We start from the raw sequence: 12,981 nt of genomic DNA, 5'->3' as shown, positions 1-12,981 counted from the left end.
AAGGCCCTATCTCCAAATAGAGTAACATTCTGAGGTCCTGGGAATTAAGGCTTTAACATGTGAATTTTGGAGGAACACAGTTCAGTCCATACAACGGGAGAAAGTTTTACAATATGAATAAAAGTGCAGGATATAATATTTAGTGTGATTCTAATCGTATAAACATAAGCTGAAAAAGACTGGAAGGAAATACTCAAAAATATTAATAATGGTTTTCTTAGGGTTTGGGAGTTATGAATAATTTAAAATTTTTTCTTCTTTATGCATTTCTGTATTTTCTAAATTTTCTACAATGAGCACGTATTCTATAATGGAAAAATGCAATAAAAGTTACATTAAAAATTCATTCCTTTTTCCCTTAATTCTATGACTAAATCAATTTACCTTCAAGAACAGAAGACAAGGGGAGATAAATGTGTCAGAATAATTGGTATCAATTGTTAAATTATAAGTGGCATTCTGTTATAAGTCAAGCTCTAGTGAGGTTGACCCTATTGACTGGTTCTCTTTTGAGTAAAATAATTAAAAATGACTTGTTTTTATGCGTGAAGGGGATCAAAAGGTAAAACTTCCAGTTATAAAATGACTAAGTCATGGGAATGTAATATACAGCATGGTGACTATAGTTAATAATACTGTATTGCATATTTGAAAGTAGGAGAGTGGATCTTGAAAGTTCTCATCACAAGAAAAAAAAATTTTGTTACTGTGTGTGGTGACAGATGTTAACTTGGATTTATTGTGGTGATCATTTTGCAGTACATACAAATGTTGTATCATTACATTGTACACCTGAAACTAATACAATGTTATGTCAATTGTACCTCAATTAAAAGATTTTTTTAAACTTGTTTTTTTAATCTGAAAACCGGGGGATTCATTTCTGGACTGCAATAACACCACTATCCACTACCCTACAATGAAACCCTTGTAGAAGCTTTCATCTGGCCCTTTCTTTGACATCTAACTATGAATTCCCATCCTGAGAAGATGTTTAAATCAAAGCATCCATATCATGTACTTTAGACTACTATTTTTCTCTTTCTATGGGACCACACTGTAAGAGATGTCAAAGCAGGAACCTTGTATTGCTGTGGTCTTCCAGGTTCACCCAACTATGATATTATGTCTCAACATATGAGCACACAGCTTCCAAGCAACTGTTTCCGGATACCTTTATAATCACCTCCATTTTTACACTTTAGTATATCTGTGCCTTCTTATTACTTTCTTTTTGGGCTCTTTCTTCCCACGCTGCTCTCAGCTCTGAAACTGCATACTTTGCCCATTCATCAGGAGCTGGTTCATCCAACTCTAGCATCCACCTTTGGGTGCATTTTCTCTTATCTAGTTCAAAGGTCATTGAATCATACGGGCTCCCCTCCGTGAGGCAAACTTGCAGAACCTGTAATTAAGGAGATATAATCTAGATGCAGGGCAACATGGTTTTCATTAGAGTTAGCATTCCTAATATTAAGAGTTTATTAAAAGGCTAATAAGTAAGCATATAGATGAGCAACTAGTGGATGGAATCTAATTAAACTTTGAAAACCGTTTTTGAGAAGCTTTTATTTCAAAGGTAATTCAAAAGGAAATATCCTTTTTTTTTCCTCATAAAGACCAGCAACTTAGCAAGATACCAGGTGTTGGGGTTAGAAGAAGAATAAAATGATCTTTATACTTGAGAAGGCCTGCCTAGTGGGGGATACGAAAAATATGAACACGATTATTCTTTTTTTTCGCCATGTGGCATGTGGGAGCTTATTTTCCCAACCAGGGATCGAACACCTGAACCTCCTGCATGGGAAGCATGGGGTCTTAACCACTGGACTGCCAGGGAAGTCCCTGAATACGATTATTCTTTTATAGAAGAAGTACTATGTTAGATATATAAACAGAAGAACAAGCTCTCTGGGCTCGGACCTAGGTTTTGGTGACATGGCTAAACGCACCAAGAAGGTCGGAATCGTGGGTAAATACGGGACCCGTTACGGTGCTTCCCTCAGGAAAATGGTGAAGAAAATTGAAATCGGCCAGCACGCAAAGTACACTTGCTCCTTCGGTGGCAAAACCAAGATGAAGAGATGAGCTATGGGCATTTGGCACTGTGGTTCCTGCATGAAAACGGTAGCTGGTGGTGCTTGGACCACACCACCACTTCTGCTGTCACAATAAAGTCTGCCATCAGAAGTCTGAAGGAATTGAAGGACCAGTAGAAGCACCACCTTTTGAAATGTTGCTAGCCTATAATAAATGGGTTAATTTATGTAACAAAATTACTTTGGTTTGTTGTTAATTTGATTAGCTAAATGTTCTTATTTGCATTGCATTAATTTTGCTTTCTAAAAGAAGACTTGGACATTAAAATCCTTCTAATTTTTGTTGGAAAAAACAAAAACAAACAAACAAAACCAGAAGAACAAGAGATTAACACTACCTGAGTAGTGGATGTTAAGGTTTTAAAGGAGTCAATACATAATGCTTCCTTTTCCCCCTTCATAATTTCTAACCAACTGAGAAATAAGGCATAGGAGACCAGTAAATGGAGATTAAAATGTCAGCATTCTTGCTGATGAAACTGTTGAGTGGACATGACTTTAGAGCTGCAGTCAAGTGGGCCTTTTAATTTTCTTTAATTCTCTGCCCTGAATTAGAGAGACTTAACTCACCTGGTTGGGCAACCTAGGCCACCCTCACAGAGAGCAAATCAGAATGCACCCTCTCTATAGGCAGGATGGCTTCAAAAGTGGGAACTCAGGCAGAGCAGAGCCAAACATACCCAGTACCTTCTCTCAAAATCATTAGTCAGGTTAGTCAGTTTTCTTCCTAGAGAGGAGTAGTGAGGAGCCAGAAAGAGAAAAGAGGTTCACTCTCTAACAGTAGACATCTGCCTGCTCTGACCTGTGGAGACCTGCCCCTTTCTGTCACATACAGTGCCCTTGGGACTGTGCAGAAGAGTTCCACTCCACCCCTGAGTGCAGAGATGGGCACAGGACCCAGACTTGACCACTCATGGTAGCCCATAAGCCTGGGCTGGGTACAGGTCTCAAATAGGGCCAGCCAGAGACCTCATATGAGATTGATATGTGGACAAAGATACTGGGTCTTCAGAGTTTTTCTTAGATTACAAGTTGTAAGGATATCTCTATCTCAATCTCTACCTCCCCACCACAAGCTGCCACACGGAGGGGACCCGTGGCAGGAGATGAGCAGAGAGAAACAGGGCCTAGAAGGAGGGAGCCTGGTGGCATTGTTTGCATCTCACTGTTCCTAAAGTGAGATCTTTCCTTGCACTTCCCATTTGTATGAGCCAATATATTCCCTTTTTTGCCTATACTAGTTTGAGTTGGATTTCTGTATTAAAAAAAAAAGGCCTGTGTAATACAGTCTTGAATCATGAGTAGGCATTTCTAAGCTAAGAAGAGGAGGGACATTTTAGATAAGAGACACAGCCTAGGCAAAAGCTTAGAGGTTTGAAATGTTCAGTGTGGCTAATATAATGCCAAACAAAAGAGAGAATTGAAAATGAAAGGAAACATCTTATGTGGAACAATGTGGTAAACATCTCTTCCTAATAAAATAACTTTAAAAAATAGAAATAGGACTTCCCTGGTGGTGCAGTGGTTAAGAATCTGCCTGCCAGTGCAGGGGACACAGGTTCGTGCCCTGGTCCCAGAAGATCCCACATGCCGTGGAGCAACTAAGCCCGTGCGCCACGACTACTGAGCCTGCGCTCTAGAGCCTGCAAGCCACAACTACTGAGCCCGTGTGCCTAGAGCCTGTGCTCTGCAACAAGAGAAGCCACCGCAGTGAGAAGCCTGCGCACTGCAATGAAGAGTAGCCCCTGCTCGCCGCAACTAGAGAAAGCCCCCGTGCAGCAACGAAGACCCAACACAGCCAAAAATAAATAAATAAATTTATTTAAAAAAATAGAAATAGAAGGACATTTTCTTAATGCGGTAAAGGAAATCCCAAACCAACAGTCATCATACTTACTCCCTTGTAAATTGAAAATAAAACAAGGATGCCTGTTATTGCCATTATTCTTTAATATTGTCTTGGGTGTTCTGGCTAGTGCAATAAGATTTGAAACAGAAATAAGAGGAATCAATATTTGAAAAGAAGAGACAAAAATATGACTTGCAGATAATGTGGTTGTATGCCTGAGTATTCCCCAGATAAGAGGAATATCCAAAAATCAGTAGCAATCTTGTACGCCATAAATAACCAGTTAGAAAATACAGCAAAAGAGATCCTATGACATGTAAGAAATATATATATATATAATGTTTTAAAATAAACTCAATGAGAGATACATATGACCTAAGAAAAACTATAAAACTTAATTGAAAAATATAAAATGAGTTTAATAAAGAGACATCTTTTGTTTCTGGATAGAAAAACTAAATATATCAGAATATTCTCTTAAAATGGATTTATGGATTTATTATCATTCCATTCAGAACCTCGACAAAGTTTTTCTTGAAACTCAATACAGTCAGTTCTGCTATAGGCAACATACGCATTTCTGAAAATCACCCAGCTATGCAAAATTGTGCAATAAAAGCCACATGGCTTATGGGTAAGATGGGGTTAGAGGCACAATACTACAAATCTTTGTCAGTGACACAAAAAAGATAGGAGATTAATCAAAATGGTATCACAGTTTTACACCAATTAAATGATAAGAAATGCGTGAATACTACAATAAATATGGCACTTTACCTTGAAAAAGACCTAAAGTTTGCTTGTGGAAGTGGGCACTGAATGGTTTTAGCTTGTGAATTACTGTAAAGTGGTGGAAAGAGAGTTATCCGAAATTTGATGCAAAGTTGTGACACCAGAAGGATAGGTGGGACTGAAGTTCTCGTGGTGAACTGATGTAGCTGGTAGATGTCTGCAGAGTATGCATGTGTCCTGCATGTGTATTCCTGCACAGCCTGGTTTATCTGGGTGCAGTTTTCTGCATTCATTTACTGTTTCCCACAGACCAAACTGCACATAAGCAAAGGCGAAATTTGCATTCTGCTAAAATTGTCGCCTCGGTGTATCAATCGCTTTGGAACAAAATCTCATTTTCAAAACAAGCAAGATAGCAGAAATGACTGTGAAATGACTGTTTCACTTTGAAAAATAAACTGCTTGGAGTACTTTGTAAAAGGAGTAAGTCTTGCCTTAACAAATGTTAAAATATGGTAAAGCACCCACTATTTAAAATGTGCTGGGAAAATAAACTAGAAACCACATAAATGTGCATAAATAGGGGACTGGTTAAATAAATTATGGGCCACCCCTACTGTGGAACACTAGACAGCCGTTTTAAAAAGTGAGGGGGGCCCATGAATACTGATCTGGAAAGCAGTTCAAAATATATTTTCAAGAAAAAAAAAAAACAGAAGAACATGTATAGTATAATCATATTTGTATTTTAAAAGGCTATCTGGGGACTTCCCTGGTGGCGCAGTGGTTAAGAATCTGCCTGCCAATGCAGGGGACACGGGTTCGAGCCCTGGTCGGGGAAGACTCCACATGCCGCGGAGCAACTAAGCCCGTATGCCACAACTACTGAGCCTGCGCTCTAGAGCCTGCAAGCCACAACGACTGAGCCCGCATGCTGCAACGACTGAAGCCCACGCGCCTAGAGCCCGTGCTCCGCAACAAGAGAAGCCACCACAATAAGCCCACATGCCCCAATGAAGAGTAGCCCCCGCTCGCCGCAACTAGAGAAAGCCCGTGCACAGCAATTAAGACCCAACACAGCCAAAAATAAATAAATAAATTAATTAACTAAAAAAAAGCTATCTGTATTTAAATTATGTGTATATTTTCCTGTATAGGCACGGAATCTAGAAGAAAGCAAAACAAACTGTTAACAGGGGAGATCTCACAGTGGGTGGAAGTGGATTTTTATTTTCTCTCTCGCTTACATGTTTTGCTTTTGTAATTTTTAAATTAAAAACTAAATTTAATGTGCTGGCATAAAAGTAGACATAGATCAATGAAAAATAGAGAATCCAGAACTATATGCTAGTATATTTGAGAATTTACTACATGATAAAGTAGACATAATCAGACAGTCGAGAAAAAATGACTAATGAATTGTATTAGGCCGACTGATTTGTATTTTGACAAAACTTCAAATTATTTATATACATAATATATATAATATCACATTTCATACACCAAAGTAAATTCCAGATGGATTACAGGGTTAAGTAGAAAAAGTGAGATATCATCTATAAGAGGGTGATCATTTAAAACTTTTAATTAAAAAAAATTCAAGCCTATGGATAATTTTAGTAGTGTAATGAATACCCATATACTGTTTACCTAAATTCACCAATTGTCAGTGTTTGCCACATTTGCTTTCTTTCTCTCCCTCTACACACACTCTCATGTGCATGCACGTGCATACACACATATGCACATTATTTTTGCTGACCCATTTGTGACACTTCATCCCTAAATACTCAGCACGTGTCTCCTAAGAACAAGGACATTCTCCTACATAACCTCAATACCATTATCATGCACAGGAAACTAGTACTGATACACTATCATCATCTAACACATAGTCCAGATTCAAATTTCCCCAATAGCCCCAATAATGTCCTTTATAGTTGTTTTTTTAAAAATTAATTAATTAATTAATTTATTTATTTATGGCTGTGTTGGGTCTTCGTTTCTGTGCAAGGGCTTTCTCTAGTTGTGGCAAGCGGGGGCCACTCTTCATCGCAGTGCGCGGGCCTCTCACTATCGCGGCCTTTCTTGTTGTGGAGCACAGGCTCCAGATGCGCAGGCTCAGTAGTTGTGGCTCATGGGCCTAGCTGCTCTGCAGCATGTGGAATCTTCCCAGACCAGGGCTCGAACCCGTGTCCCCTGCATTGGCAGTCAGATTCTCAACTACTGCGCCACCAGGGAAGCCCTATAGTTGTTTTTAAAAAATATCAAAGTTCCAATTGAGAAATATGCACTTTATAATGTCATGTCTCCTTTTTAAAAAATTTTTATTTATTATTTATTTATTTTATTTATTTTTTGGCTGCGTTGGGTCTTCGTTGCTGCGCGCGGGCTTTCTCTAGTTGCGGCGAGCAGGGGCTGCTCTTCATTGGGGTGCATGGGCTTCTCATTGCGGTGGCTTCTCTTGTTGCAGAGCACAGACTCCAGGCGCTCGGGCTTCAGTAGTTGTGGCATGTGGGCTCAGTAGTTGTGGCACATGGGCTCAGTAGTTGTGGTGCATGGGCTTACTCTGCGGCATGTGGGATCTTCCTGGACCAGGGCTCGAACCCGTGTCCCCTGCATTGGCAGGCGGATTCGTAACCACTGCGCCACCAGGGAAGTCCCAATGTCTCTTTAATCTAAAATAATCCCCTTGAATAAAGACACAGACCTACTAAAGAATGGACTTGAGGATATGGGGAGGGGGAAGGGTAAGCTGGGACAAAGTGAGAGAGTGGCATGGACATATATACACTACCAAACGTAAAGTAGATAGCTAGTGGGAAGCAGCCACATAGCACAGGGAGATCAGCTCGGTGCTTTGTGACCACCTAGAGGGGTGGGATAGGGAGGGTGGGAGGGAGGGAGACGCAAGAGGGAAGAGATATGGGGACATATGTATATGTATAACTGATTCACTTTGTTGTAAAGCAGAAACTAACACACCATTGTAAAGCAATTCTACTCTAATAAAGATGTTAAAAAATAATAGAAAAAAAATAATCCCCCTGCTTTTGTTTTTCTTTTGTCTTTCCAGACAGTTGCAGAGTTCTGGCTAGTTGTCTTTTGTCTTGTCAAATGTCTGACAATCTGGATTGTCTGATTATTTCCTCATGACTAGATTCAGGTTAAAATTTTTTGGCAAAAATATGTCATGGATGATATGTATTGCTCATTACATCACATCTGGAGTGACAGAATGTCAATTTGTCCCATTATTTGTGAAGCTAACTTTGATCATTTGGTTAAGGTAGTTCCCCCTAGATCTCTTCACTGTACAGGTTCTGTTGTAGGCAGAATTTTGGCTCCCATGACCTTCTCTCCCTGTGAATGTGTTATATTACATGGCAAAAAGGACTTTGCAAATATAATTAAGGTTACCAATCCAAAGCAGGGAGACTGTCTTGGATTACCTCAGTGGGCTCAGTGTAATCACAGAAGCCCTTAAAAGTAGAAGAGGGGAGGTCAGAGAGATTCAAAGCAGAAGGATTTGATGCTTTAGAGCTTGGAAATGGAGAAGATCATATGTTAAGGAAATGGGACTTCAGTCCTACAATTGCATGGAACTAAATTCTACGAACAACGTGAATGAGCTTGGAAGTGAATTTTAGATGCTCTTCCCCAGAGCATCTAAAAAGGAATGCAGATACTTTGATTTTATCCCTGTGAGACCCTGAGCAAAGAATCCAGCCATGCAGTGCTGGACTTCTGACCTATATAAAGTGTGGAATAATAAATTTGTGTTGTTTTAAGCCTATAAATTTGTAGTAATTTGTTACGGCAGAAATAGAAAACTAATGTAGGTACCTTTCCTTTTGTAATTAATATGTAAACTGTGGGGTGCTATTTTGAGATCATGTGAATATCTTGTTTTCCATCACTCAAGGATCATCTATTGATTATGCTTATCTGAATCAGTTATTACTTTGGTGAGTACAAAACGGTGAGTTTTGAATTCTAGCATTTCTTGTAGATTTATTAGCTGGTGTTCTTCTATAAAGAAGAGCTTCCCCCTGCCATTTAAAAGCATCACTATGAACTTATGAAGTCTCTTAAAATTCAGTGTATTATCCAATACTATTAATGTTCTTTTGAAATTAAGTTTGGCAACTTCGAACATAAAATTTCAAAATTAAATATACTCACATTCTATGCTCAGCAAGTCCACTGATAGGTTTATACTCAATAGGAATGTACACATGTGTTCAGCAAATGATATCTACTAGAATGTTCATAGCAGTACTGCTTGTAGTAGCTAAAACCTGGAAAATAACCAAAAGTTGATCAACAAGGTAGAAGGAATAAATTGTGATATATTCCCACAAAGGAATACCATACAACTAAGAATGAATGGTCTACAATGACACACAACAATATGGATGAAACTCAAAAAGTTAATGTTGAATGAATTTCCTCAGTCTGGTAAAGGGTATATACAAAAAACCCACAGGGACTTCCCTGGTGGCACAGTGGTTAAGAATCCGCCTGCCAGTGCAGGGGACATGGGTTCAAGCCCTGGTCCAGGAAGATCCCACATGCCGCAGAGCAACAAAGCCTGCGTGCCACAACTACTGAGCCTGCGCTCTAGAGCTCGCGAGCCACAACGACTGAGCCTGCGTGCCACAACTACTGAAGCCCGTGTGCCTAGAGCCTGTGCTCCACAACAAGAGAAGCCACCACAGTGAGAAGCCCACACACTGCAACAAAGAGTAGCCCCCACTTGCCTCAACTAGAGAGAAAGCCTGCATGCAGCAAGGAAGACCCAACGCAGCCAAAAAAAAAAAACAAAACCCACAGCTAGCCATCATACTTAATGGTGAAAACCTGAGTGCTTTCCCCCTATGATCAGAAGCAAGGCAAGGATGTCTACTCTCACCACTTCTATTCAACACTGTACTGGAAGTTTGAGCTAGAGCAATTAGGTAAGGAAAAGAAATAAAGGGCATTCAGATTGGAAATGAAAAAGTGAAACCATCTCTGTTTGCAGATGATATGATCTTGTATATAGAAAGTCCTAAGGAATCCATTAAAACACTATTAGAACTTATAGGTGAGCTCAGCCAGGTTGCAAGGTACAAGATCAATATACAGATATCAATTATATTTCTATAGGATCAATGAAAAAAATAAGGAAACATTTTATTTACAATAACATTAAAAAGAATAATATACTTGGGAATATATTTATCAAAAGAAGTACAAAACTTACTCTCTGAAAACTACAAAATATTGTTGACAGAAATTAAAAAGACCTTAAAAAATGGAAAGACATCCCATGTTCACAGTTCAGAAGACTTGATATTGTTAAGATGGCAATACTATCCAAATTAATCTATGGATATAAGGCAATATCCATCAAAATTCCAGCTGTCTTCTTTGCAGAAATTGGCAAGCAGATCCTACATTTCACATGGAAATTCAAGGGACCCCAGAATAGTCGAAAGAATCTTGAAAGAGAAGAACAAAGTTAAAGGACTCGCATTTCCAATTTCAAAACTTACTACAAAGCTACAGTAATCAAGAGTGTGGGACTGGCATAAGGACAGACATATAACTCAGTGGAATAGAATTGAGAGTCCAGAAATAAACGCTCACATTTTTGGTCAGTTGATTTTTGACAAGGGTGCCAAGACAATTCAATGCGGGAAAGAATAGTCTTTTCAATAAATGGTATTGGGACACTTGATATCCATTTGCAAAAGAATGGATTTGGACCCGTACCTCACACCTTGTACAGAAATTAACTCAAAAATGGATCAAAGACCTAAATACAAGAGGTAAAACCATAAAACTCTTAGAGGGAAACATAGGTGTAAATCTTTGTGACCATGGATTAGGCAATGGTTTCTTACATATGACACTTAAAGCAGAAGCAGTCAAAGAAAAAATAGATAAATTGGACTTTGTCAAAATTAAAAACTTTTGTGTATCAAAAGACACTATGAAGAAAGTGAAAAGACAGCTTACAGAATGGGCAAAAATATTAGCAGATCTTATATCTGATAAGGATCTAGTGTCTAGACTCTACAATAAAAAGACAATCCAATTAAAAATGGATGAACGATTTAAATAGATTTTTCTTCAAAAAAGATGTCCAAATGGCTAATAAGCACATGAGAAGATGCTCAACATCATTAGTCATTAGGGAAATGCAAATCAAAACCACAATAAGATACCATCTCACACTTACTAGGATGGCTATGATTAAAAAAAAAGATGGATTATAACAAGTGTTGGTGAGAATGTTGAATAAATGGAACCCTCATAATACTGCTGGTGGGAATGTGAAGTGGTGCAGCCTTTGTGGAAAACAGTGTGGCAGTTCCTCGAAAGATTAAAAACAGAGTTACCATATGATTCAGCAATTCTACTCCTAGGTATGTACTCAAAATAATGTAACACATATGTCCACAGAAAAACTTGTATACTAATGTTCATAGCAGCATTATTCATAATAGCAAAAAAAAAAAAGGGAAAGAGACAACCCAAATGTCCATTGGCTGATTAATGGATAAATAAATTTTTTTCCATACAATGGAACATTATTTGGCAATAAAAAGGAATGAAGTATGTACTTATACATGGTAGAACATCAATGAACCTTGAAAACATTATGCTAAATGAAAGAAGCTGGTTCACAAAAGACCACATACTGCATGCTTCCATTTAGGTGAAAATGTCTAGAAAAATAGGCAAATTTATGGAGACCAAAGGTAGAATTGTGGTTGCCTAGGGCTGGAGTGAGGGGTTTGGGAGGAAATGGGGAATGACTGGAAATGGGAACAGGGTTTCTTGTTGGGATGATGAATATGTATAAAATTGATTGTAGTAATGGGTGTACAGCTCTGTGGCTATACTAAAAACTAGTGAATTGTTCACTTCAAAAGGTTGAATTTTATGGTATGTGAATTTTATCTCAATTATCAAAAGAGTATGTACTATATGTTTCTATTTATATAAAGAACAAAAACAGGTAAAAAAAAAAATCTAGGCTGTTAGAAGTTGGGACAGAGGTTGCCCTTTTCAGAAGGGAAAGTAGTTACTGGAAGGAAGCATGAAGGGGATTTCTGGGGCACTGATAATGGTTCGTTTCTTGATGTGGGTGCTGTTACAGAAGTGTGTTCATTTTGTGAGCATTCATTGAGCTGTACACTTATGATACCAGTGTGCACATTTCTCTGTGTATACCGTACCTCAATAAAAAGTTAAAAAATTTTAAGCTCTGTAACTGAAAGCAACAAACATAGGAAAATATTTGAATCGAATATTACAGAAGAAAGGTTAATATCTATATAAAGAATTAATTCTCATTTATAAGGAAAGCATCAGGACCCAAATAACTAAGTTGGAAAAAGAAAAGATATGAATAAACAATTTCCAAAAGAAATAGTAATTCTAAACAGAATGCACTTCTACTTTTATTTTATTAGCAAATGACTTGTTTAAATTATAGCTATGCTGGTGAGATTGTGGTAATGTTGCTTTGCTGTAACATGGCTGATAGCACTGTAAACTGATAAAAATCCTTTGGGAAGGCATGGTAACAAGTATCAAAATTTACAAATATGTTCATTATCTTTGACCCAATAATCCCAATCCTGGGAATGAAGCCTAAGAAAGTAATTCAACTAGAGACATTGTATTAATGAAGGTGTTCCTTAGAACAAAGGAAAACTGGAAACAACCTGAATAAATGTTTAAATGGTTAAGTAAATAATGGTACATCAGTGCTATGGAATATTATGCAACCACTAACAATGATAATTTTGAATACTAGAAGTAACTTGAAAAATATTTATTTGATCATGAAAACAGAAGCATGCCAAATTATATGATAATATTGGGTGGGTTTTTTTTCTTTTTTTGCAGTTTTCATTAGTGTCAAATTGTTTTATAATAAAAACAAACAAAAAAATTCAATGTTTTGCACCTGGCCATTATACCACAAGAAAGAGATAATGAAGCTGGAGAAATCCGTAATGGTGGAGGACATCATGGAACTTCTGGAAAAATAAAAGCTGAGGAAGGAAATATGGTTGAATTCTACAAATTAATGAAAGGGATAGGTAGGTGAATGAGAAGAGTTGCATAAAATCTTGGAATGCTAGAATTGGAGAGCACCTCCTATTGCTTCTAATTAACTGATCAAGTTTTTATTGAATAATTGAATGCCTATTAAGTCCACTGTTAACCTGCACATGCTAGGCTGGTCTCTACATGGGACCCTGACTTTACTTCATGCCTCAACCCCTTGCAAACTAA

General features: G+C 38.0%; 1 pseudogene across 1 annotated transcript; it reads left to right on the top strand.

The window, feature by feature from the left end:
• The first annotated feature begins 849 nt into the window (after window positions 1–849).
• On the top strand, window positions 850–2,279 carry LOC309652353 (large ribosomal subunit protein eL43 pseudogene; annotated as a pseudogene). Its single transcript has one exon. The product of its transcript is annotated as a large ribosomal subunit protein eL43 pseudogene (transcript).
• The last annotated feature ends 10,702 nt before the right edge of the window (window positions 2,280–12,981 follow it).

Source organism: Balaenoptera physalus (assembly GCF_965194825.1).
Source record: "Balaenoptera physalus genome assembly, chromosome: X".
Lineage (NCBI taxonomy): Eukaryota > Metazoa > Chordata > Mammalia > Artiodactyla > Balaenopteridae > Balaenoptera > Balaenoptera physalus.
This window is presented reverse-complemented; position numbering and strand designations above follow the sequence as displayed.